The sequence below is a fragment of the Lichenostomus cassidix genome, chromosome 27, assembly GCF_008360975.1.
Source record: "Lichenostomus cassidix isolate B80296 chromosome 27, HeHo_3.0, whole genome shotgun sequence".
In the NCBI taxonomy this organism is placed as follows: Eukaryota; Metazoa; Chordata; class Aves; order Passeriformes; family Meliphagidae; genus Lichenostomus; species Lichenostomus cassidix.
The window spans coordinates 2,524,021-2,534,829 of NC_139507.1; positions in this window are offsets into that span (position 1 = coordinate 2,524,021).

Here is a 10,809-nt window from a genome sequence, read left to right on the forward strand (position 1 = left end):
AGGAGGTTTTCTCACTGCAGCTCCATCAGGGTGAAATGGAGGAAACCTGAGTTCTGCTGCTGTTTGATGTCACAGCTGGGGTCCAGCTGCAGGAGGAATGTGGTGGACACAGAGTTTGGACCCCACCTTTCCTGAGATCCTGAGATTCCATGCTTCCTCTGACTCTGCAGGATCCAGATTCTTTCTGAATCTGCAAAGTTTTCAAAACCGCAGGAGTGGACAGGACATGGAATTCTTTCCTTCCCCTTCTCTCTAAGCTATTAATTGCTAAACTAATTTCTAATGCAAATGAGAGGAATTTGCTGCTTTGGGGCAACAGAGTGATAGGCAAGATGTGTGCTATTGTCTTTACAAACTGTTCATAGACTGTACACCAGGTAAAGATGGTTGTGGTAGTTGTTTGCCAGGAAACATCTTTTACATCCCTAGCAGGCTGGGGATAGCAGCTTCTGCTCAAAAGGAGATGGAGGGGGGGCTTGCTCTCTATGCTGTAGTGGAGAGATTTTAAAGGCATCTACCAGTCATTATGCATTGTAAATGAGCTGCTTTGAGGCTTGCTCTAAAAGAATATTAAAGTGGCAAATCCATTTATCATGTAGGAGGCAAAGGAAGACACAGCAGCTGGCATTCCCACAGCAGGCTCTCTTTCCTGCTTAGAGATTTAGTGGGGAAGCTCTTTAGGCTCCACTCCCTGCTGTGACATTTCTTAGGCCATTATGGTTTGGAAATGGACTTTAGTGCAAAAGTGCATCTTTAATTTATTGAAACTCCAACTCTCCTACCTCCTTCCCCTAGAGGAGGAAGAGGGAATTCCCTCCCCATGGGATGGATGGCAGAATTTGGGGTGTGTGCTTGGTATGGCACAGAAATTCAAGGAGGGAAAGCTGGGTTCCAGCAGGGCTGCAGCATTGGGTGGTTGGGGTCTTTACACAGCCCCTCTGTGGAGCACAAATTCATGAGCCCTCACTCATTTATAAATTTATATTGATTTATTTATGTAAATCTACATAAATTTGTAGATTTATAATGGCCTGAGCAGTTTCTGCCCTGGCACTGGTGCAAGCTGACTGAAGGATCAGGACACTGGCAGGTGAGATGTGCTGGCACTGCCCAGACTGTGAGGCTCAGTCATGCAGCAATCCCAGTAAATGGCTATTAAAACACTTTACAGGTGGGATTGATCATTCTCTCCTGACTGAGGTTAGGTATTACTGCCCCTGCTTTATGAGTTCTGCTGTTTCTGTAGGATTGTTTTCACCTTGGGTCTGGTGTCAGTTTTATTTTGCTGATGTTATGAGTAAAAACCTTGTGCATAATTTATAACAATCCCTCTTGGGAGGAAATGCCCATGAACCCATTTGGCTCACAGGACAGAGGATGTGATCTGAGGCCAAGTGCTGAAGCTGCCACCTTGTAAGCCTCAGTTTAGACTTGAAAAGCATCAATTCTTGTTTGCTTGTTTATTTAATGCAAAGAGCACTTCTGCAGAGCAGTTCCTTGCTCTGCTGTGAAGCAAAGCCATTCCAAACCCATCAGGCTTTGAGCCCTTAATGTTGAGAATGCTGGTTTGGAAGATTTGGAAGGCAACAGGCACTTATCTTCCCAGGCACATGAGGCAGGGCATGTTCCACAGGCTGTGGCTTATTCATGTGTCAAGGGCTGCTGTAACATCTAATTTTTAAAAAAGCTTTTGGGAGGTGATTTGCTGTAAATTTCAGCTCTTCAGCAGAACACAAAGTCTTTTTTGCTAAAGCAGAATGGAACACAATCACACCTTCAGATCAGCAGCCAGGCTGTCTCTTCCTCATTGTTCACTGCCATCCCTGCTAAATCCCTGCACCGCTCAGCCCTTGGAGAGGTTGAAGGCCTGAGTAGAATTCAAGGCTGTCATCTCTCTTGCCATGGGCTTTGGATGTTACGGTGACATGCCTTAACCCATTCCACTACTGAACTTGTTGGAAGTCAAGAGGTTGCAGGAGAAACTCTTGATAGAAATGGTTTTTTGGGTTTTTTGGGTTACATGTAAGTCTGTAACCAGACTTATAGGTCTGGTTATTGCAACCTTTGGTCTTACATCATTTTTTTTTTCTTTTCCCTTGGTCAGTAGCTAATTCTTGGGTGAAAAGCCCAAAAGAAAGTTGAATCCAGCTGTACAGAGAAACAGTTCTTTCCTTCTGTTCCCTGTGGGGATGGTACCCTACAGTATCAGAGCTGCTGAACAGTGCTGCTGGTCAACAAAAACCCGTGCAGGTGCACAGCTAATGCTGCTGCCTCTCTGGAGCAGCAGCTCTCCCAGCTCTCTGTGCTGTGCTCTCATCAGACAGGGTGCAGTCACTGTGCTCACCTGTCAGGTCGCAATCCAGCTGTGAAATCTGAGACTGAGCCCAAGTGATCTCTTAGTTCTCTTCTGTGTGAACCAGAAAGTCCAGAAATAAGAATGCTGTGTCATTACCAAAGCATTTCCCTGTGTGTATCTCCAGGTGTGTGCAGTGCAGTCCCTGTGCCCACAGGGACACTCCAGCTGCTTCCAAGCTCCCTGCTGAAGACACATCTGCAGTACAAACTCCCAGCACCAGGGCAGTGCCCTGCCAGGGGGGAGGACTGCAGGGGTGGCATTGGACTGTGCTGTGGGGAGTCTGTGCTGGGCTGGAAAGTCAGATGTGTCTCACTGTGCCAGAAAACCTTCACAAGCTGCAGGGCAAGCCAGAGAGAAAAGCCAGCAGCATGTGGCTGTGTCCTGCCAGTGAATCCTGCTGAAATGCCATGTGTGAGCTGGATGAGACCATTTCAGCTCCAGCTGGGGGTAGTGCTCAGCATGGACTCTCAGTGCTTGGAGCAATCTGCTCTGCACAGTGCAGGGCTCCAAACAGGAGCTGTGCTGGGGCTGCCTTGGGTCCTCCAGCCACACCCAGCTCTGGGAGCCTCTTTGGTGGAAAGGTGCAGGAGAGGAAGAAATCCCAAAGTTGAGAATGAGCCTCTCTTGAAGCTGGCAGAGCTGCTGCCAAGATCCTTTTCAAGCACTTACGAGGCAAGATTTGACAAAGGGCAGACTGGTCCAAAGGGAATGCAGTGAATCAGGGCAGCTATTTATACTCTTGTAGGGATGCTGGGTCAGCCATTTCCCACGAGCTCTCAATTCCTTTGTTCATTTTCCCCTATTCATGAGAACCTCTCCAGAAACTTTCCTAGGAGGTGTGTGGAGGCTTTCCTCCCCTCCTTGCACTCTCTCATGTTTCTCATTCCTGGCTTGGAAGACTTTGACTCACTGAGGCTTTATTTTGGTTTAAGAAATCTCTTGCAGAAAAATCATCAGTACTGCTGAGGGAAACACCTCAAACCAGCTCAGGATTAGATAAACAGAGATCAAAACTTTATACTTCAGGGGAAGAGGGAGTCTCACCATGAACCAAGTGCTGACAGACTTGTCATCATGGCTGGAACTGAGTGTGAGTGAGGAAAAACATCAAAGAATTTTCCATAACCTGTTTCTCACCTGGTGATTGTGATTATTTGTCATGGCAGGGAACCAGAGCCTTTCCTTGGACTGGTAGACTGTGACACACAAACTTCAGAGGTTGATTGTGGTAAAGGTCCCTTCCTGATACTGCTCAGGGAAACTAAGTTTTTATAGCCCATGCACCTGATCCCATCCCCCATTAGGATGCCCTTTTCCCTTGCCAGAATTTTTCTCTAGATCAGCAAATGAAGAAAACCTATTTTCCCTTGTCCCAGGGAGAAAACTCAGTGCCATTCTCTGTAAGGGGTGCAGACTTCAGGCTGTTCAGTGTATCATGCAGAGCTCTGTATCTATTCCTCGAGAACAGCTGAGCACAGAAATACTAATTTTAATCTCTAAATTATGAATTAAGTTTCTATGTGGTCAGTTAATTTAAGAGAGATTTCTGTGGTGACTCTTGCAGCTAATATTTCTCCTGAGAGTTGCAGGGAAGGGGGAAAGGAGCCTGAATTGTCTCTCCCCTTAGCCAAGCAACCAGCCGTGCATCTGTGTGAGTGTGTGCTGGCAATACTAATCAAAGCCCTGCTGGCAGAGCCCTGCACAGAAAACTCAGGGTTATGGGAGCAGCTCATTAATTTGCTGATCACCATGCAGCTTTCTAAAAAGCACTGACCCCTTCTTAATCCTGATTTGACTCTAACACCCAGACTACAGGGGTTGTCGTTTCCCCTGCCCAGTCGCAGAGCAAGTAAAATGCTTTCTGCTGTTATAAACCAGAGCCAAGGAGCTGGGAATCTGACTGGGTGTGGGGAAAACATTCATGGCCAAACATGGCCTTGGCCCTGCCCTGTAGAGCATTTCTTTAACTCTGCACAATTAGAGAGGATTGTAGGAAAAGCAGCCCAAGCCTGTGCTGCTCCTCTCACCCAGGGCGCTGCAGTAGGAGGGTCACACCAGAGTGGACAAGGTGCTCCAAGCCTTGAGAAATCTCTTGCAGAAAAATCATCAATACTGGGGAGGGAAACACCTCAAACCAGTTCAGGATTAGATAAACATAGATCAAAAATTTATATTTTAGAGGAGGAGGAAGCCTCACCATGAACCAAGTGCTGAGTTCAGCTGGGCAAGGCTTCCCTTGGAAGGATCTCCCAGGGTGTGCAGAGGGCTAGAGCTGCTCTGCCTCCTGCTAGCAGCCATTCCATGGCCATGAAGATCATAACTTCCAGGCAGCAGGAATGATGTTTCAGTCTCAATTACAATTTCAAAGCCCCGTGCTGGGCTTGTTCCATGACCTTGATATGAACAAGCACAGATAAAAAAAGGAGGAAATTCCATCTGTGTCTCTTGCACATAACTGTCTTTCCTAACAATGGCCTTTGTGCCTCCCCTTCCCACCTTTCTGTGGGGATAAATCAAGGGCCAAGAATATATTCATGCAATGCAGGCAAAAGCAAGAGACTCGAGGGGGAGATTCTGTTCATGGAGCCTCTCCAGGCCAGGGCTTGGCATGAAGTCATCTGCCAGAAAAAACATGTTTAATTACCTGCATTAATATTCAGGTCCTGAAGTCCTCAGCGTTTGTATTTATTCGTTTATATAAATGAAACAAGCTTTCCAGAGCATGGCTGCTGACAGCACGTTCCCTTGAGGCCCTTTCTGAGAGCAGCATTTGCCATTTTGCATACATACATTTCAATTGATTACAATGGTTTGATTGATTAAATGAAATAAGATGATTAATTGACAGCTGTAGGAATCAGCTGGGGTCAGAGTAAACACATGGAAATGAGCACGTGGCTCACTCTCAGTTCAGTTTCACCTTAGATCAGTGGTTCTTTGTCATTTTTTACATAAAGGGTTTGAGCATTTGATTGGAACAGAGGAACAGAGGAAAGGACTTTATGACAGAGGCAGACACTGGGCTCTGCAAAATAAAGCAAAGCCATTGCTAGGTGCCACAGTGTCACCTCTGTGCTTCTGGGCTCAGATCCACACTGAGCTGGGCAGCTCTTACCTTTTCTATTTCTCATGACTGTGCAAGGCTAATGGTCAGAGCTGGGAGCAATGCTGGATTCTTGCACTGATCTCTTCCCATCCACATGTATATAGAAATTGCAGCTCCACCCTGCAGTACCAGCACTGCTCCCACCCCCAAACCCACCCGCTGCCAGGTTGCCTTTGTCCAGCAACACCTCCCAGAGTTCTGGTCTTCATCTCAGCACTAAATAGGTGAAACTGGTCCTTAATGGCCAAATATCCCCCATTCCTGGGACTGACAGCTGCCATGGAGTCTCTGTACTTTCCATGTTCCACAAGAAAGCACTGACTGCCAAGGGATACAGGCAAGGGAAACTGACCTGCTCTCAAGGAGTATCTGAAAAGAATTATCAAAATAGGAACCAGTTTTGTCTGCAGAGCTTTCTTACTGTTCTTTCTTTCTGAAAGAGAATGTGGCATTTTTAATGTAAATGTCAAATTACTGCTGGCTAAATAGAGAGCTTAACCCCAGAATTAAGTCCTAGGGTCGGCTGGGTGGGAAGGGAAAAGCCCAGCCTGAGAAGCTGAGTGGAGCAAACATTCACTGCCAGACAAACTGAGAGGGTGGAGATAGGGCAATAGGTCAGATGGAAACAGGCATGGAAAGCACATCTAGAGTGGTGTTAAGGATGAATTCATGGCTTTGCAATGGTCAGCAGCACTGAGACACTCAGGAGAAAGCTGCCTATTTTGTAGCTGAAAGCACTTTGTGTTTTCCAGTCCACGAGGTTTCTGCAGCCCTCTGCTCTCACCTTGTTGCAGCTGCTCCTCCCTCAGATGTGCCAGTGCTATTCTTCATGCCCTCCTTGGTGTAAATGCTGAGTGCTGGTTCAAGGGAATACATCCTGGCTTCCCAATGTCCATAAATTATTGCCCAACTGGTATAAGGGTGACTAGGCAGTCCTAAGATTTTCATTTCCTTAAAACCCACTTGGCAACACCATGAACCAAAGGAGGCTCCTCGTGTAGACATTTAATGAGCTAAACCACTTCTGACAGCAATTACACAGCATCTCACACTGATATTCCCTCTTCAGACATGTCATGTATTGCCTGGGAAAATTATTTCCACATCCTTGTTCCCCTTCCATCCCTCATCACAGCCTGACTGACACTAATGGAAAATATTCATTGATCCACATGGGAAGCTCCTGATGGCCCAGTGGCTCGAGAGACTTGCTGTCCCCTCCTCTCCACAGGTATCCAGCTTGTTGAATAATTTTCTTGTGGTGGGTTGAGAAGTGCCAGTGAAATACAAACTGGGAGACTGACAGGGAGGAAATGTCATGGCTCAGCTGTTTTCCTCTTGTGTGAGGAGGAGTGAACCCACCTGCTGGGTATGGAGGTTTGCATCAGTGCCACTCTGGGGAACTTCCCTTAGGTCTATCTGTCGTTCAATGGAGATGGAAACCCTGTGAGAGATGATGTGTTTATTTGTGCACTGTGGGTACAGAGGCTGTTAAAATTTTGCACACAACTGATTCAAAAAGTCTGGACAGAAGTAACAAGTGTTTCCAGTTTGGGAACATTTCATTCCTGCCTGTAAATACGCGACGAGGGAGATGTATTTTCTTGGCAGGAAAAGCAAATGGCTTGTTAGCTGTTTGCTTTGCTGACCACTTGAATTAAGGTAGAAAATCAGAACTTCAGGTGTCCCCAGGTGAGAGCTGGATGGCAGCCTGGAGAGCACATCACTGCCCCTGTGCCAGCATCTTCCCAGTCCAGACAGGGAGGTTGGCTCTGTCTTCTTGGGGTCTCATCTGCTGTGGGTTCTCAGGTTTCTCTTACACTTATCATCTGTGTTGGGATCACTTTCAAATTTGCTTCCATCAACAAATCTAAACACAGACTGATCATCTTGGAAAAGACTCTGCCTAAATATGTTTAAGGCAAATACTTACTAAATAGAATAGATCATGCAGTCACCTCAAAACTGCCCAGATATTGTAACAACTGGAACAATAAAATCAAACTTACAGTCATACGTTGTATTGGGTTTGCTTGGCCTGGTTGTTGGTAGCAGGGGAGGCACAGAGGTGGCTTCTGTGAGAAGCTGCTGGAAGCTTCCACCACGTCCAGCAGAGCCAATCCCTGATGGCTCCAAACCTGGATGTGCCACTGGCCAAGGCTGGGCCAATTAGAAATGGTGATAACAAGTCTGTGATAAGAGATTTAAGAAAAACAAACGTTGTTGTGCAGTTGCAGTTGTGACTATGGAAGAGCAGGAGTGAAAACAGGTGAGGAGAACAGGCAGACATCAAGGTCATTGAAGATAGAGGAAGAGGAGGTGCTCCAGGCACTGGAGTTGAGATTCCTCTGCAGGCTGTGGTGAGACCATGGTGAGGCAGCTGTGCCCCTGCAGCCCATGGAGATCCACAGGGATGCAGAGATCCACCTGTAGTCCGTAGAGAAGCCCCATGCTGGAGCAGGTGGATACCTGGAGGAGGCTGTGATATGGTGGGAGACCCGTGGAGAAAGGGGTCCTACTCCCAGGCTGGAGCAGCCTGTCCTTTCAGACTGCACCCCGTGGAAGAGTGACCCACGCTACAGCAGTCTGAGAGGGACTGTTTGCCCTTGGGAAACTCACAATACAGCAGTTTTGGGAGGACTGTCTGCCTGTGAGATGGAGCCATGCTGCAGAATTTCCTGGAGAACTCCAGGAACCCCACAGGTGCAGCAGGGCAGTGACTCCTCTCCCTGAGCAGCAGGAGAAGCCTCAGGTGATGAACTGACCATAACCTCCATTCCCATCTCCCTGTGCCCCTGGGGTGGGCAGTAGAGCTGGGAAAGAGGAAGGGGTGGGAGGAAGGTGCATTTAAGGGCTTATTTTACTTCTCATTTATCCTAGTCTGATTTTGTTAGCTATAAAGTCACTTTATATCTCTAAGTTAAGCCTGTTTGGCCCTTGATGGTGTCTAGTGAGTGATCTCTCCTGGTCCTTATCTCAACCTGTGAACTCTTTTTTATATTTTGTCTCCTCTGTCCAGCTGCTGAGGGGAGTGAGTGAGTGAGTGAGTGAGTGAGTGGCTCTCATGGCTGCCTGGCATCCTGGCCTGGCCTGGCTCAATCCACAACATGCATATATCCAGAGGTATAGGGGCATCTACCATTACTAAAAAATACGTTATTAAATAATGGAGTTTGGGAATTGCAAGGTCAAATCAGAACAAAAATTATGAGACTGATGGTTTTGGAGCAGATGATCTAATTTTATTCCTGGAAGGGTAGAAGTCAAACAGTCTGGAGGTGGATATAAACATTACCAAATGTGCTGAAGAAAGATGCATTCTAATACTGAAAAAATAGCATGCCTAAAACCATCAGATCTGCAACGAAGAGCTACCTGGGTGAAGTGAGAGGGACAACTTCCATTTGGTTACATGTGTATCACTATATAAATATATAAATACACAAGCATATATCAAATATTCAGTTCTAGACCCCTTTTGCTGCAGTTGCAGAAGAAATGAACTCGTAGCTGCTTTTGATTTCTTTCTATTTGATCACCCAGTCTCCTTCCTTTTCCCTTGGGTCCTCTGATTGTTCATCTTACAGGTCATGCAGCTTTATTAAAATAACACACCAGGAAGACGTTATTAATTATTAATAAAGGCTTTATAGATTTCTTTTCAATAATTTAAATTCATTACAGTCAAAGCTATTACACTAAACACCAGATCAGTTAGTACAGATGGGATTGCTGACAGGGAATTGTCACTGTAATGTTATCCTAACTTGGAAGTTGTCCATTAATTAACACTTAAAGCCCAACTTGGAATCATAGTTTTTTTCTTTCCATCTCTCATATAGTGATTATGTCTCATTACCAACCTTACTGAAAGGACTCTTGAAGAGTTGCCACAGCCTTACAGACCTCCCAAGAGCCCTGGTGGGTCAGGAGATCACTCAGCCCCTGCCCTGCCCTTGCCTTTCCCAGGACTTTCCCTCCCCTTGCAGGGCATCACCCACAGGTACACAGAATCCTAAATTCACCTCCAGACCTGCTGCCCTGCCAGGGGCAGCACAGAGATCAGGACTGCAGGAGGATTTACCCCTCTGGGGAGCAGAACAATCCCAGCCTGAAGGGGCTGTCTGTCCCTGGCAGCTCCATGTACCCCATGGACTGGGAATGCTTTTTTTGGCAGGACACCTGCACTGGCAGTGTTGCTCATTAATTTTTCTGCCGGCACTAATTAGGGGCCTCAAGTCCTCCTCGCTGGCTGTGTCTTTCATGTGCCAGCTCCATTCCTTCCATCTGCCTGTTTGTGTTTCTCTCTTTCCTGTGCTGACTCATCTGCCCAAGCTCGGCAGCTCCTTGGCTGCACTGCTGGCCCTTGCTGAGAGCTGCAGAGCCACAAATCCACCTCTGGTGAGGCCAAGGCTTGTCCCGTGCCAGAGCAGGCAGGACAGAGTGCAGCTGGCATCCAAGGGGCTGGGAGCTCCACACAAGCCAGACAGCTCACAGCAGGTCCAGCACTGCCAGCTGACCAAGGGTGATCCAGGCTGGGATTGAGGCCAGCAGCTGGTTTTGGCTATTTGAGTCACTCTTTTGGGGAGCCTGGTTCCCTCCAAGGACATTGCAGGAGTCCAGGGAGACCAGCCTCCCATGCAGGCTCCATCCCCAGCTCACCATGAAGTCACCCCCTTGCCACCAGGACAATTCTTTCCTCTTCCCAAGGGTTGGATCCTCCTTTTCCCTCAGAGGAGGTGCTCTGATGAGTGCCTTCCCCACATCCATGAGGCAGCACGCACTGGGCTGAACCCACAAGCCTTTTCCACAGCTGCAGAGGCTGTCAGAATCCCCTGGGATCTGATGGGAGCCCCAAATGACATTGCTGGGTTACCTGGTGCTTTTTAACAAAAAACTCTGGTGTGTGGGAGTGAGAGCCACAGCTACATCCCCCACACAGGTACCTCTGCCTTTTTTTAATCCCAAATTACCTGCTATCAACTTCAGCAGATTCTTCAGAGCTGTTCCCATGCTGACAAGGGGAAAATCCCAATACTTTCATAGACTACTCTTCTATCTACTCATATATATATATATATACACACAAAAGACCCCCAAACTTCTCCTAGCAGGCTCTGGCTTGATTTGGAGGAGAAGAGACCCAACAATGGGTTCATTTGGTCTGTTCTGTGGCTCCCCTTTCCTGCTTCAGAGGTCTTTTTCTTTTTTTGCCTTTTCTATTCTTCTTTTGATTTTGCTTCCTGTTTTGTCTTGTTTATTCCTCTGTAGAGAAGGAGAGTGAGGGAGAGGAACTCCTTTGAAAAGTCTGGTTAAATGAGCTACTGTGGGAGTCCAAACATTCTTT